This window comes from Crotalus tigris, unplaced genomic scaffold (genome assembly GCF_016545835.1).
Source record: "Crotalus tigris isolate CLP2741 ecotype Arizona unplaced genomic scaffold, ASM1654583v1 scf7180000024310.2302065, whole genome shotgun sequence".
Classification (NCBI taxonomy): domain Eukaryota; kingdom Metazoa; phylum Chordata; class Lepidosauria; order Squamata; family Viperidae; genus Crotalus; species Crotalus tigris.
In genome coordinates this window covers 1,162,023-1,175,293 of record NW_024100482.1, presented here as the reverse complement: position 1 = coordinate 1,175,293, position 13,271 = coordinate 1,162,023, and the positions used below count along the sequence as shown (strand labels likewise).

General features: G+C 40.3%; 1 protein-coding gene across 1 annotated transcript in view; it reads left to right on the top strand.

The window, feature by feature from the left end:
- The window catches only part of SLC22A4 (solute carrier family 22 member 4), a 67,800-nt gene that overhangs the window by 18,958 nt on the left and 35,571 nt on the right, over nt 1–13,271 (top strand). The window lies entirely within an intron of this gene.

The window sequence follows — 13,271 nt, the reverse complement described above, 5'->3', positions numbered from 1 at the left end:
AACAGCCATGTTCTATATGGCAACTCATATACACAGTTTGTTGGCCAATTTGCCTCTTTGCTGGCTTCTACTTTCCTCCAAGCAAACATGATAAAGAAAATCACCAATTAGTCTTAAGTCTATTGTAATACCTGATGAGTTCATCCGGGCACAGATAACAATCATCATCCCTATAATAAGTCCATAGTAAAAACTGTAGCTAGTAAAATCTGTAATTAATCTATAGGCAGGATAAACTAAAAACAGTTTCCAAGACATGATATTGCTGCAGGATCCAGTGGGCGTGAGTATACACTTAACTTGAAAGTGATGCTTATCATTTGTCTTGTTATCATGAATGCATTTCAAGTATATACTATATGAAGAGAAAGTTCCTGTCCTAGATCTCTTAATGGTTTCATTAAAAGATTCTAGGTTCTAATTATGTGAATAAACAAAACAATGGCTTTTCCATTTTCTTCACCCCATTTGTTTTTATTGGGCTATATCTACTTTTTCGTTATATTTTTTTGCCCCGCAAGCTAAAGATTCTCAAACCTTAAAATCTCGTGAAAGAAATACTCTAGTTTAAATTGTGATTTCCTTTTATTTACCTTGTTTAAAGTTCTTCTGTAACTAAGGTGTACTGACCAAAATTATCCAAAGCATTTCCATTGCTCTGAGAACATAGATTTTTATAAACAATTCTTTGTTGTCAGCTTTTTTCCTCCTGATTTATTTCCTAACGATCCCTAAGGTTGCCTTTTCACAATAGACACACACTGGTTTGGAACTATTCACCCCCAAATACCAAACACCCAATTACTGAAATGAGTTTCTTTAATTCACTACTGCCAGCTCAGTTCCTATGTACACAGGAGTAATTTTAGATTTTTTTTACTATAACAGCCTGGTTTATAGATTGAGCCACTCTATTTTTCATCCAAATTCAGATTATTATGAACAAATGAAAATATATAGTCAGTAGACTCTTTAAGGGATTCCACTGCTTCTGTATTCCATTGATGCAACCTATATTTTTATTTATATCTATTCCTACCTTATGTTTTCTATCCTTGAATTAATTAGCAATATGTAAGAGATTTTCTCCTCTTATACCATAACTGTTATGGGCAATCAAGAATCTTGACCTAGAGACTTTATCGAAAGCCTGTGAAAGTTCAGGAAAACAGTGTTGCAGTAGGTTATTCCTGTTCAAGGAATGTTGGCAATCAGCGAAGGAAGAATTTATATTTGCATTAGCCATGTTGGCTCTTTAGAAACAAAGTTGGATTAGTTACTATACTAACAGAAATGTTATACTTTAGGTTCCCACAGTTCTTTTTAAAATAACAAATGCACTCCTATTCTGTTGACGTAAAACTTAGGCAAATGTTTTTTGAAATGTGCTAATTTTTAAAGGGCCAGATTTTGAAAACTTGGTTGGAATTATTGTCACCACTGTTATTGTGTTAAGTATTAAATCACTAGGAAATATAATGATCTAAAAAAAAAGTCACTGTTTCTTTCAAGAAAAAGTATATAAAATAGGTTTCTGAAATGTGTCAGCATTTTATTTTATGAAACCCTGTATGCATATTATCCTTTGTTGATTGCACTTATGCTCACTGTACAGATAGTCCTTGTTTAAAAATTCTGGGACCACAATTGTTGCTGCAACAGTGTGGTCATAAAGCCCTGTGCCAGACTTCTGCCGCCCAACTGACCTTGGCTGCCTTTGTTCACTGCTGATGAGCCATGCCATGTAAGGCCTTCTTCCAGGGCTGTGCCTGGCCTTCTTCAAGTTGCTGGTGGCCTTCCTGAAGCATCTTCTTATGGAGGTCAGTTGGGGGAAGAGGAGCAGCAGTGTTCTGGGCATCTTGCACTCTCCCCTACCTTGACAGCAGCAACTCCCAGCCCAACTGCGCTACTCCAGGGACAGGCCAGTGCATCCCTTCAGTAATGGGAGATAGAAGACAGCAAGGGCAGAAGAGTGGTGGGGTTACAGGGCAATCAAAAGACAGGTATGGCAGAATTGAAGCATATGTACTCAGTTGTAAATGCAGATGGGTACCCAAGTGCCCAAATTTTGATCATGTGATCAAAGGAGTGCTGAAACGGCCCTAACTTTGAGAATTAGTCATAAATACCATTTGTTCAGTGGCATTGTAACTTCAAACATTCACTGAACCAATGGTCATTGAGCCAGGACTGCCTGATAGCATCATGACCCCTGGTCCTTTGTAATTGATCCTGATGTCAGGTGCAAGTAGTTAAATCATGTAGTTTCATTGCACTCTTTGTCATTTGTCTCTCCAACTCCACCTTACCTCACTCTGATCCCACTGCAGAAGCTTATGACTAAGCAAGGAAACCCACAACAACCCAAGAAGCTGCATGATCCAGATGTCAGCCTTGTGAAGTAGACCAGACAGGAAGAATTTCATGAGCTAATTCTACTTTATTGTAAGATTACATGAATAGAATCTTGCAAGTCTAAATTACATTTCTCCCCCACCCATCCCCCTTTGTCAGTTCTCCGAAATAAACCCAACAGGAAATATGACTAGATTTACTAATTCTATTTTATCACAAGGCTACATTAACAAAATCTTGCAAGTCTGAAGGCAGAAACTTCCTTCTGCCTCTTTTAACTGCTTGATCAATTAGGAAAGGCTGACCCTTCCTGAGTTTCTTTTTCTTTTTCTTCCCTCTCAGGTCCAGTTATTTCCTAGATAGCATCTCTTCCCTTCATACCCCAAGGTCATCCATACATTTCATTAAATCTCTACAATTCAAGAAACTAGAGACAGTTCCTTCTAAACTGTTCACCCTGCCCATAGTCCTGCTGGGGGCTAAGTTGCCTTTTTATCTGACCATTATCTTGACTATGTTTCTTCTCTCTCTCTCTCTCTCTGCTAAGGTCATTCCCATATGGCATATACACTGGGAAAGATATAGCTATTTTAATGAACCCTAGACCAGTGGTTCTCAACCTTTCTAATGCCGTGACCCCATAATACAGTTCCCCATGTTGTGGTGACCCCCAACCAGTTATACATCACTGGATGCCAGGGGCATGGCCAAAGAAAAGGGGGGAAAAATGGCGGACAGCCTTGTTTGGCGACCCCCGTGAAATGGTCGTCCGACCCAAATGGGGTCCCAACCCACAGGTTGAGAACCACTGCCCTAGACAAATGCTATGTTCTCATTCCCATAAGTTTCAAAGCACGGGGTCATACGGGGGCAACGTATATATTAATTAGACATGAACTGGTTTTAGCTAACCCTTAATATAGGTCTGTGGAAAAATCATCTCATTCCTTGGCTAAAAAAATATAACAGTTTGAAGATCAAATAGCAGTGGGGCATCAAGAGCAGGACAGCCAAAAGGGGAGAGATGTGTGTGGGAAATAGGTGGGTGGAGGGAGTTGAAGTAGAGAGGAGTGCAGCAGGGCAGGAGAAGAGTGAGATCCTTGCCTAATGACTGTGTAGTCCTGGCCTAATGACTGCAACCAGAACTACCAGAACTGCTGTCACTAAGCGATGCAGTTGTGATGTTTCACCTAACAACCATTTCATTTAGTGACAAAAATTCAGGTCCCAATTAGGGTTGTTAAGCAAGGACTCCCTGTAATGTGTGTGGGTTTTTCTCATTTTCATGTCGTGATGGTATATACAGGATCCCTGTGGGATGAACATTAGGACTCCTGTAGTTATCATCGGCTCTTGTGCTTTGCAACTACTCTATACAGGTAGTTCTTGTTGAGCACAGTGACTGCAGGTATGAGAGTGATGAAAAGCAACTTTTCAACCAGCCCTAACATTTATGGCCTATGAGAATGGCCTGCATTGCTGTGACTCCACTACTGTTATTGTGGTTTTTATATTATTTTACTCATATATTTTTATTCATAAGATACACTTTCATGGATTTTCATTTATCTTTTCATTGCATAATCTCACCTGGCAGAATGAGTTCCTTATATTGAAGATTTACTTATTCTGGTCACTATATATATATAATGTTTCAAGATACTTAACAATTTTTAGTTAAATCATCATTTGATAGAGCTTTATATGGCTCCTTTTTTAGGAGTAAGTTCTTATGCAATATTTAGAGAATAGGGAACTGACATTGGGTTTTTTTTTAAATTTGTTTTGGAATTTGTGAAGTTTTGGAAAGTATTTGCAAGATATGGAGACACCTAGGATTGTTCCTCTGATTCAGGTAGTCCTTGACTTACAACACATTTGAGCCCAAAATTTATGTTGCTAAGTGAGACATTTGTTAAGTGAGTTTTGCCCCATTTTATGACCTTTCTTGCCACAGTTGTTAAGTGAATCACTGCAGTTGTTTAGTTAGTTACATGATTGTTAAGTGAATCGGGCTTCCTCATTGACTTCACTGATCAGAAAGTCACAAAAGGTGATCACAAAACTCTGGGACACTGCAACAGTCACAAATATGAGTCAGTTGTCAAGTTTCTGAATTTTGGTCACATGACTAAGAGGATGCTGCAACAGTCATAAGTGAAAGACAGTCATAAGTCACTTTTTTCAATGCTGTTGTATCTTTGAACGGATACTAAAAGTCAAGGATTAACTGTATTGAGTGATATCAAATATGCAGATAGGTCTGAGAACTTATACTGAATGTTACAAATTCTCATTTATACATTGTAACAAGATCACATAGCTATATGCTAATTGCAAAATGTTGAAATTTCCTTACTCTAGCTCAGTGATGGCAAACCTTTTAGAGATAGAATGCCCCAAAACCGGCCCACCCCTGCTCTGCCCCCCCCCACTCCACCCACCCACAGGTCCACTTACCACAGATCACCCAGGCAGCCTTGCAGCACCATGGCAGCCACGCCCTCCGCCCGCACCATCATCTGCACATGATGGGGCATGAGAGCGGAGTCTTGCCCCTGCTGCCCAGCTGCCATGTGCTTGGCTGTACTGCTGTGCATGGGCTGCGCCTGGGAGAGCCTCTCCTCGGGGCAGGTTGCTGGTGAGGGGGTTGTGGGGGGAGTCGGGGCTGGGGCAACAGCGTGTGTGCCCACAGAGAGGGCTCCAAGTGCCACCTCTGGCACGCGTGCCATAGGTTCGCCACCACTGCTCCAGCTCTATCAATTCCTTGGCTATTAATGATATAAATGTTTTGTTCGGTGCAAAATTAATGAAGTTCATGCAAAGATCTGCAGATGTAGGTTAAAGGATAGCAAATTTTGGATGGAGTTTGTTTTTATAGGAATGCTCCCATCTATACGTCTTCTATTTTGTAGAAACGTAAAAAAAAAAAATGGTGTTTTGTAATATTATGGCCACCCATTCCTGGAAGCAAACTGAAATTCTGCGTAATATGAGAGATAGGACGGAAAATCTTTTTTGACTGTGTCAGATAGTGTAATGATCTCTGTGAGGTTTAGAAGAAAGTATGTAACTTCGCTAACTGCTCCAGCCAGAAGGAAGAAATTAAATAGCTTTCTTAACAATTTCCCACTGAGTTGGTTCCTGAGTTAGGTCCATCTTGTTGTGTACCAGATCTGATTTGATGGCATTTCCAGGGAAAAGAGAACTTGTACTACTGTGTATTCCTATTTATTGGCAGGGGAGACCAGCTATGGACATACTTCTCATTCTGAAATGCTTATAGTCTATATCTTACCTCCTGTAGGGAAGGGTCTGCATACTGTTTGAAAAGTTTGGCTTTAGTCTGAAAAGGAACTTGTATTTAGAATTTATAATAATTGTTAGACTGATAAAAAATCTCATTCATGTTCAATTATTGGTGTCCCACATGGTTTTAACAATAATCTCAAGGCAAAAAGCTCATTAAATGGATTGCCATTTTTATTTATGATATGTTATTTATAGGCTGACCTTGATGGAAAGTTCAGCAGAGGCAAACAGTATAGTGTTACAGAAGGAGCCACGTATATTTGTAGTTGAGAAATTAATTTGTGGTACTTCACTGTTTGAGAATAATGTGATCCGTTTTGAACAGATCACAGTTCCATTTTGGTTCCTTGTGCCTGACAGCTTCCTTGTTTTTTTCATACAGGATTAATTAAATAAGGCTTATATAACATATCAAATCTCAAGCCTCTTTTATATCTTTATCTAATCATAGTGGTTTGAAAATTGGTGAAACATAGCAAAAATGAAAATCATAGAAGCCTCTGCTATCTAAAAAATAAATTCTATGCTGACATTGTCCACACACCTTCAGTAGATATTTGTGTTCAGAGGCATTTATTCAAACATTGTTGGGAACACAAGGTATCATGTAGATCCCTAGTTCAGCGGTAGGCAACCTTGGCTCTTTTATGACTCGTGGACTTCAACTCGCAGAATTCCTGAGCCAACATGGCTCTTCTTGGAAACCTCTCCCTTTCCCCTCAGCATGGCTGGCTCAGGAATTCTAGGAGTTGAAGTCCACGTCATAAAAGAGCCAAGGTTGCCTACCCCTGCCCTAGTTTCTCTGCAGTCTTTAAACAGCCACTTCCCTTGGTTTCCAAGTTTTGGCAATAGGTCACAAAAATTCAGCTGCAAAGTGTTGAAAAAAAGGTAACACTGAGGCATCTAGATTTCATACAGGGGGCGGGGGAATTATTTGATCTCTTGCTGATTTTGTACGTTTGCCCACTGACAAAGAAATGATCAGTCTGTAATTTTAATGGTAGGTTTATTTTAACAGAGATAGAATAACAACAACAAAAATCCAGAAAAACGCATTTCAAAAAAGTTATAAATTGATTTGCATTTTAATGGGTGAAATAAGTATTTGATCCCCTATCAGTCAGCAAGATTTCTGGCTCCCAGGTGTCTTTTATACAGGTAACAAGCTGAGATTAGGAACACTTTCTTAAAGGGAGTACTCCTAATCTTAGCTCATTACCTTATAAAAGACACAGGTCTTTTATTCTGGTCTGGGAGCCAGAAATCTTGCTGATTGATAGGGGATCAAATATTTATTTCACTCATTAAAATGCAAACCGATTTATAACTTTTTTGAAATGCATTTTTCTGGATTTTTTGTTGTTATTCTGTCTCTCACTGTTAAAATAAACCTACAATTAAAATTATAGACTGATCATTTTTTTGTCAGTGTACAAAATCAGCAGGGGATCAAATAATCCCCCCCCACACACACACTGTATATGGATTATCTAAATACCTTCAGAAGTTGTCATCCTCATGATGTAATCTGAGGCCTTTGGATTTTTTTAAGGGAGGCCCTTTAGCACCATAAATTCACCACTCTGGCTTTAAAATAAAAATAAATAGGCTACTTTTATCACTGTTTGTGCAGCCCATAGCCTTACTAGCAAGGCCCAACCATATCCTTCATTCATGACAAACGAGAAACAATCCGTTCCTTACCCAAGGAGAGAAGTATTTTGTTGATTTTTTTTCTAAAACATTTTTTCTGTGGAGTCATGGGTAAGTGAACATTACTAATATGTGGCAACAGTTAAACTTATTTGCAGCCTGAATAATCCTCAAACCAATATGATTTGTAAGATGGAAAAAGAAAGTGTATCATAGCTGTAATTTTGGAGAAAGCTTATCCACCCCTAGCTTTAAAACAGCCCATCATTTTCTTGTGTTCTATATTCCCTTTTAAGGAATCTGGCTTTTGAGGGGAAAATGTATATTTTTTTTAAGAACAAAAATAATTTCCAGAATATTTTATAAATGGATAAGATAGTGCTGACCTTCATTTGTAACTTTCTTATCTTGTTCCAGCAATTTTTCCAATTATCGTATTTACCAGTGCAAATTGTGTATATTGAACAAGGAAAGATGGAATTGCTGCACACTGCCCATAGCTTTAGGAACCTCCATATTACCCTGGAAGCCTAAAAGGAATACATTAAAAACAGAGGTTCTGGATAACGATCTTGTACATTTAAAATAAGTTCTATATTTTAATCAAATTTAATTAAATCAAAATAAAATTTAATCCTTAAATTAAAATCCATAAGCATCAAAGATGTTTTCCTTCTCTTCGCAGTCTTTCAGCGCTCACAATAGAAAACTGTGTTCTATTTTAAAACTCCCTTGCATTTCTTAATGAAAATGTGGTATAAAGGTATTTTATTCTGTGGTCCATTTCAATCTGCCAGGCTTCTGGTGGCATTATGAATTTGGGAATACAAAGAGTTATAAAGCCTTTTAGCTGGCAAGGGAAGGAATAAGGATTCTGAGACAAGACAGTATTATTAGGTAGATATAACAGAGGTGCCACTGTGAACCGGGTAGCAAGCAGTTGGTACTGTAAAGTCAGTAAGGTATGAGAAAGAAATTCAGTAATAAGTCAAGGACAGAAACGTGGAGAGAGCTAGATACTTAGACCCTGTAAAATCTGACCTTTGTCGCAATTAGAACTTCTTGATATCTGCAAGAAAGTTACTTATTTATCCAAGGCTTGCCCTTGAATCTCTTGCTAAGGCCATTAATTTATATTTTATGTTCCATGTGTCTCCACATGGTAAATAGCTTCATTTTAAGTTATCGTTCTGGCTAAATAACCTGCAAAACAGGATGGACACTTGCTTGCTTTGCATGTTTTCTACTTCAGCCTTCATCTTGGCAACAATGAGATCTAGAAGAGTGATAATTAAGTATTTTAGTTCCATGGATTCCATAGTTCCATGTTTCCTGCTGGCTGCAAGAGCATGGATATGGACATATAAATGGCCTTGGATTGCTTTGGGTGATGGACAAATTAATAAAAAGTAGGATGCTAATAATACCACTTAGATTTGAACAACTGTAAGCCTATGTTTATAATCAGTTTTCATTGCTAGTTGTAGCATTATCATTTACTCATGTCTAGGATTTTTTAATTTCTCTTTCAGGCTGACCAAATTGCTGTTGGGTTGCATTCAGGTAGAAGATTTGGGAAAAGGATTATGTTTGCCCACTGAAAATGCACAATCTATGTAGGTTTCACACAGTCCAGTAATACTTTTAATGTACTTTTATAATTTTAAAGTAGAAGTTTGGATGTGTCAAACTCAGCATTTAATAGAATTTTCCATTCATCCTTGACAATATATGCCAACTTCAATTATTTGGTCAGCTGTTTATTTAAAACTTTCACTCTTTAAAATGAAAGAATTACAATGATCAAGTAGCCTTGTTTCATTTTCAGATTAATGTTGCTTAATGTACTGTTTGTTTTCTGAGAAATATATGTGAAAAATACTGCTTGTATGGGACAAATCAGCCTTACAACTAAGGGAAACATTTTAAAAGTATAGTATATGATGATTCAGGCATGCACTCATTTTAGATGGTGACACAAATCAGACACTTGATAAGTTTGTGTGTCTTTATTTGCTGTGAAGAAGTAGAAGAGAAATGGTGTTATATTGTTGATATTTAAATATAATACTTTCCCATATAGTCAAAGTTTATGCCTCCATAAAAGTGAAAACAAACTACATGGCTATCAGCCAGAGCTACCTGCAAGCTATTGTTACTTTATTGAGAATGTTGAAAGTGGTCTTGTGATGCAACCTCCATGCTTTTGATGAATGCATGGAATGTCTTGATGCCTGTATAAGGGGAGGATGGGGCCTATAGGACAGGGCTTTTCAACCAGTGGTACACATACCTGGCTGGTGGTACGCGGTGCCCCTTCTTCCCCCCGTGTCGCTTTCCTTCCCCCCTCCCCCCCGCTCTGCTCCTTCCCAGCTTACTTGTTTGTGGAAAACATGCTGCTTGGCGGCAGCCTGCACAAACCCTACCGAACATGCCCTGCAGAGGGCGCACGAAGAGCGCAGGTGCAGAGCAAGGCCCCGCCCTCCCCAGGGACTCATTGTGCAGCAACCGGATTGACTTCTTCTGGTGCATGCAGGTCAACGGGATCCCTATTGCCTTCCCCTCCCTCTTCTTACTTCACAACAAGCGCTAGCCTGATAGGGGATAGAGCCATCCATTCCCTTGGCAGGAAGGGGTTTGAGACCGCTCGTGTCGCGGCCCTGAGCGCCAACATCACAACCGCCCCTCCTTTTCCCCCTTCTCTCTCTCTGTTGCGATCTCACACTCTTCCATCTTCTTCCCCCCCCCTCGCAAGCTTGCGATACCCCTCACGGCCCTCATGTTGCCTCCCGAGGGCTCATCCTGCGGCAGCAGGTGGGAATTGAGGCCCACATTTGTTTTGCTGATGCACGCCAGGCGAAGCCAACAGAACAGGGGTGTGAAGGGAGAAATGTGCCTGCCTGACTCCCTCCCCCCTACTATTTCACAGCATTTAACCCTTCCCCATTTCCACCACGGCTGGCCAGCCCACCCGCCAGTCAGTTTCCCCTTCCGGGCTGGGAGAAGCACTGCAGCCTTCCAGTCCCGTGAGCATTGTTTGGCTGTGCTCCAGGCCTCATATTCATCAGCTGTTCGGCGGCTGAGAGACAGAGCCTTTCAGCTTCAGGCCGCTCCATCTGCCCTTGACTCCCTGCCTCGGCCTCCCGCCCATCAGCTGTTTGGCGGCTATGAGTAGGACGCATCCACGCTGCCAAGTAGAATGGCGCTGGCTGCTGGTCTCCTTTGCTGCCCCGCACATCATCCTCAACCCCTCCCCCGCCAGTTCATGTCAAGCCCGCAGGGGCTTGACAGGGAGAGAGGGAAGGAAGGAGGAAGGGATAAAGAGGGAGGTGAAGGAAAGGAAGGAAAGAAGGAAGGAAGGGACAATGGGAAAGAGGGAGGGAAGGAGGAAGGGACAAAGGGGGAGGTGAAGGAAAGAAGGAAGGAAGGACAATGGGAGAGAAGGGAGAGAAGGAGGAAGGGATAAAGAGGGAGGTGAAGGAAAGAAGGAAGGAAGGAACAATGGGAGAGGGAGGGAAGGAGGAAGGGACAAAGGGGGAGGTGACGGAAAGAAGGAAGGGACAATGGGAGAGAGGGAGGGAAGGAGGAAGGGACAAAGGGGGAGGTGAAGGAAAGAAGGAAGGAAGGACAATGGGAGAGAAGGGAGAGAAGGAGGAAGGAATAAAGAGGGAGGTGAAGGAAAGAAGGAAGGAAGGGACAATGGGAAAGGGAGGGAAGGAGGAAGGGACAAAGGGAGGTGAAGGAAAGAAGGAAGGAAGGGACAATGGGAGGGAAGGCAGGCAGGAACCCGTCCCAGTCGTATCCCCCTCCACCAGAGACCCACGGATTACCCCCCACGGCACCCTGCAACCTGAGTTATCAGCTAGCCATGTCCCCGTCCATTGATCACATGACCCTGGGACACTGAATATCATAAGTATGAATTAGTTGCTAAGCAATCCGAATGTAAATCACAAGACCCTGGGAATGCTGCAATAGTCATAAGTGTGAAAAATGGTCATAATTCGCTTGTAACTTCAGTCACAAAGTGAATTTTTGTAAGTCGAGGACTACCTGTACTTTCTCATTTTTTCCTCTCTTTTTTTGGTCAAGTTTTTGATACCTTGCTGGGCGAGTGGTGTTACTCGGATATTGCCTTATCTGAAAAGTGGTATAATGGGTTAAAAAGCCCTGCTATAGGAGATGCTATGATGCTGATACAATACACTGACTCCTGCCTAGAAGCCATCTGCTACGAACAGGTTGTGCTGGGTTTTTTAAACAAAGGACTAACTCAGCAAATAGAAAATGTTTTGTCCTAACTCCTGCTTTTTTGCCCCCATCATCTCTTGAGAATGAAGCATCTTACAGATAGAAAATATAATTCATAACAAACTGTCCACCTGCACTGATTACTTTTTGTAGAAGCTCATATAATATCCTTTTAAAACTTTGAGAAGTGATTCTTAACAGGGCATCTAGTACTCATTCTGTGGTAGTTTCTTTTATAATATTCACCCGAGAATGTGAACTAACTGCTTGGAAGAGAGAGATTAACCTTATGTATGCAAGTAGTTTTTTTTCATCTTGGTTGATAAAATCAGCTGCATACTGAAAATACTAGCTGTATGGATTCTGGATTTATGTAATGTCTCTGTAGAAAAAAAAGAGGTATCATTCAGACACCTTGGAAAGAAATAATGTATGTGTGTGTATAAGATCTGAACCCAGATGATAATTACTGAACCCAGTTTAAAGGGCTGATGTTAACCTTAAACATCCTAAAAGACTAAGCATTAGATTATTTTCAGGGCAGGTCTTCTGGTATGAACCCACCCAACACGTAAGATGAGAATGATCTCATCCTCTGATCTTTTTCATAACAGCCTGCCGATAAGTGGCTTGCCCATGATTGTAGGATTCCATTTCTGCTGTGCTCCCGCTCTAAATATTTTTAGAAAACACTGGATACTTGTTCCAGACAACGCTGCTTTTAATTTCCTGTTGTTGGCTTTTAAAATGTTTATCACTGTCCAGTCTGCTTCTCATTTGTACTCCTCTTCCCCCCCCCCTGGTTTTCTGGTCCCTTAATTGTTTTCATCTTGATTTGATTTTTTTTTTTTTTTTTTTGGGCTATATGTTTTTAGGTTTGGAAATCAATTCCCATCCTCCCAAAGGCAGGAAGTTTTCATCCAGTCTCCTGAGTTGATTTCAACTTAAGGAGAGACTTGTTAGGAGAGACAGAGACTACTTAACGCTTGCTGCCCTGCACAATCTTTCTTCATAAATAGCTTTGTTAGTTTTATAGAACATGAATATGAAATTCATCTGTAGGACTTGGATCTCTACCTGATTGTCTAGCACAGATGGATTCTTCTTCTGAGTCTAGGTCAAACTTTAAACTTCTAAAACCACCTTCCTGGTTTTGTCATTGGCCAAATATCGATACAGGTTTCTGGTAGAAGCCAATCATATCAGTAGATAGGTTGGGCTCTGGGTCTCTCCACATTCAGACAGCATATTGTTATCTGCTAAGAGCCTCCACTTGAGTGCATTGGTTTTACACATAGGTACTCCAACTCTCAAACTATTCAGGGTTCTCCAAGTAGTATTTTAAATGAGAATTGATATGCAAGGCCCTTCCGTTTCTTTGCCTTTGGTTGATATCGTCCATCTTGAGAGTAGATATAGACTGCAGTAGAATGATAGTATATATATTTATTCTGATTACATTTCTGGCTTCTTTTTAATTTTAATTTTAAATCCATAATCTGGGAGGTTGTGGAAACTGGAAGCAAACCTATCCTTTCCCCCCATAGTACTTTTTGTTGCATCTATAGAAAATACTGTAGGTAAAATATCCAAGCAGGATATTTACCCAGAATAGAAAGGAGTAGATACTTTCCACTTTGCTCCAAGTGATTTGACCTCTGGTTGATATTTCCAGCTGTATGTTTGTATTCTGCAAACAA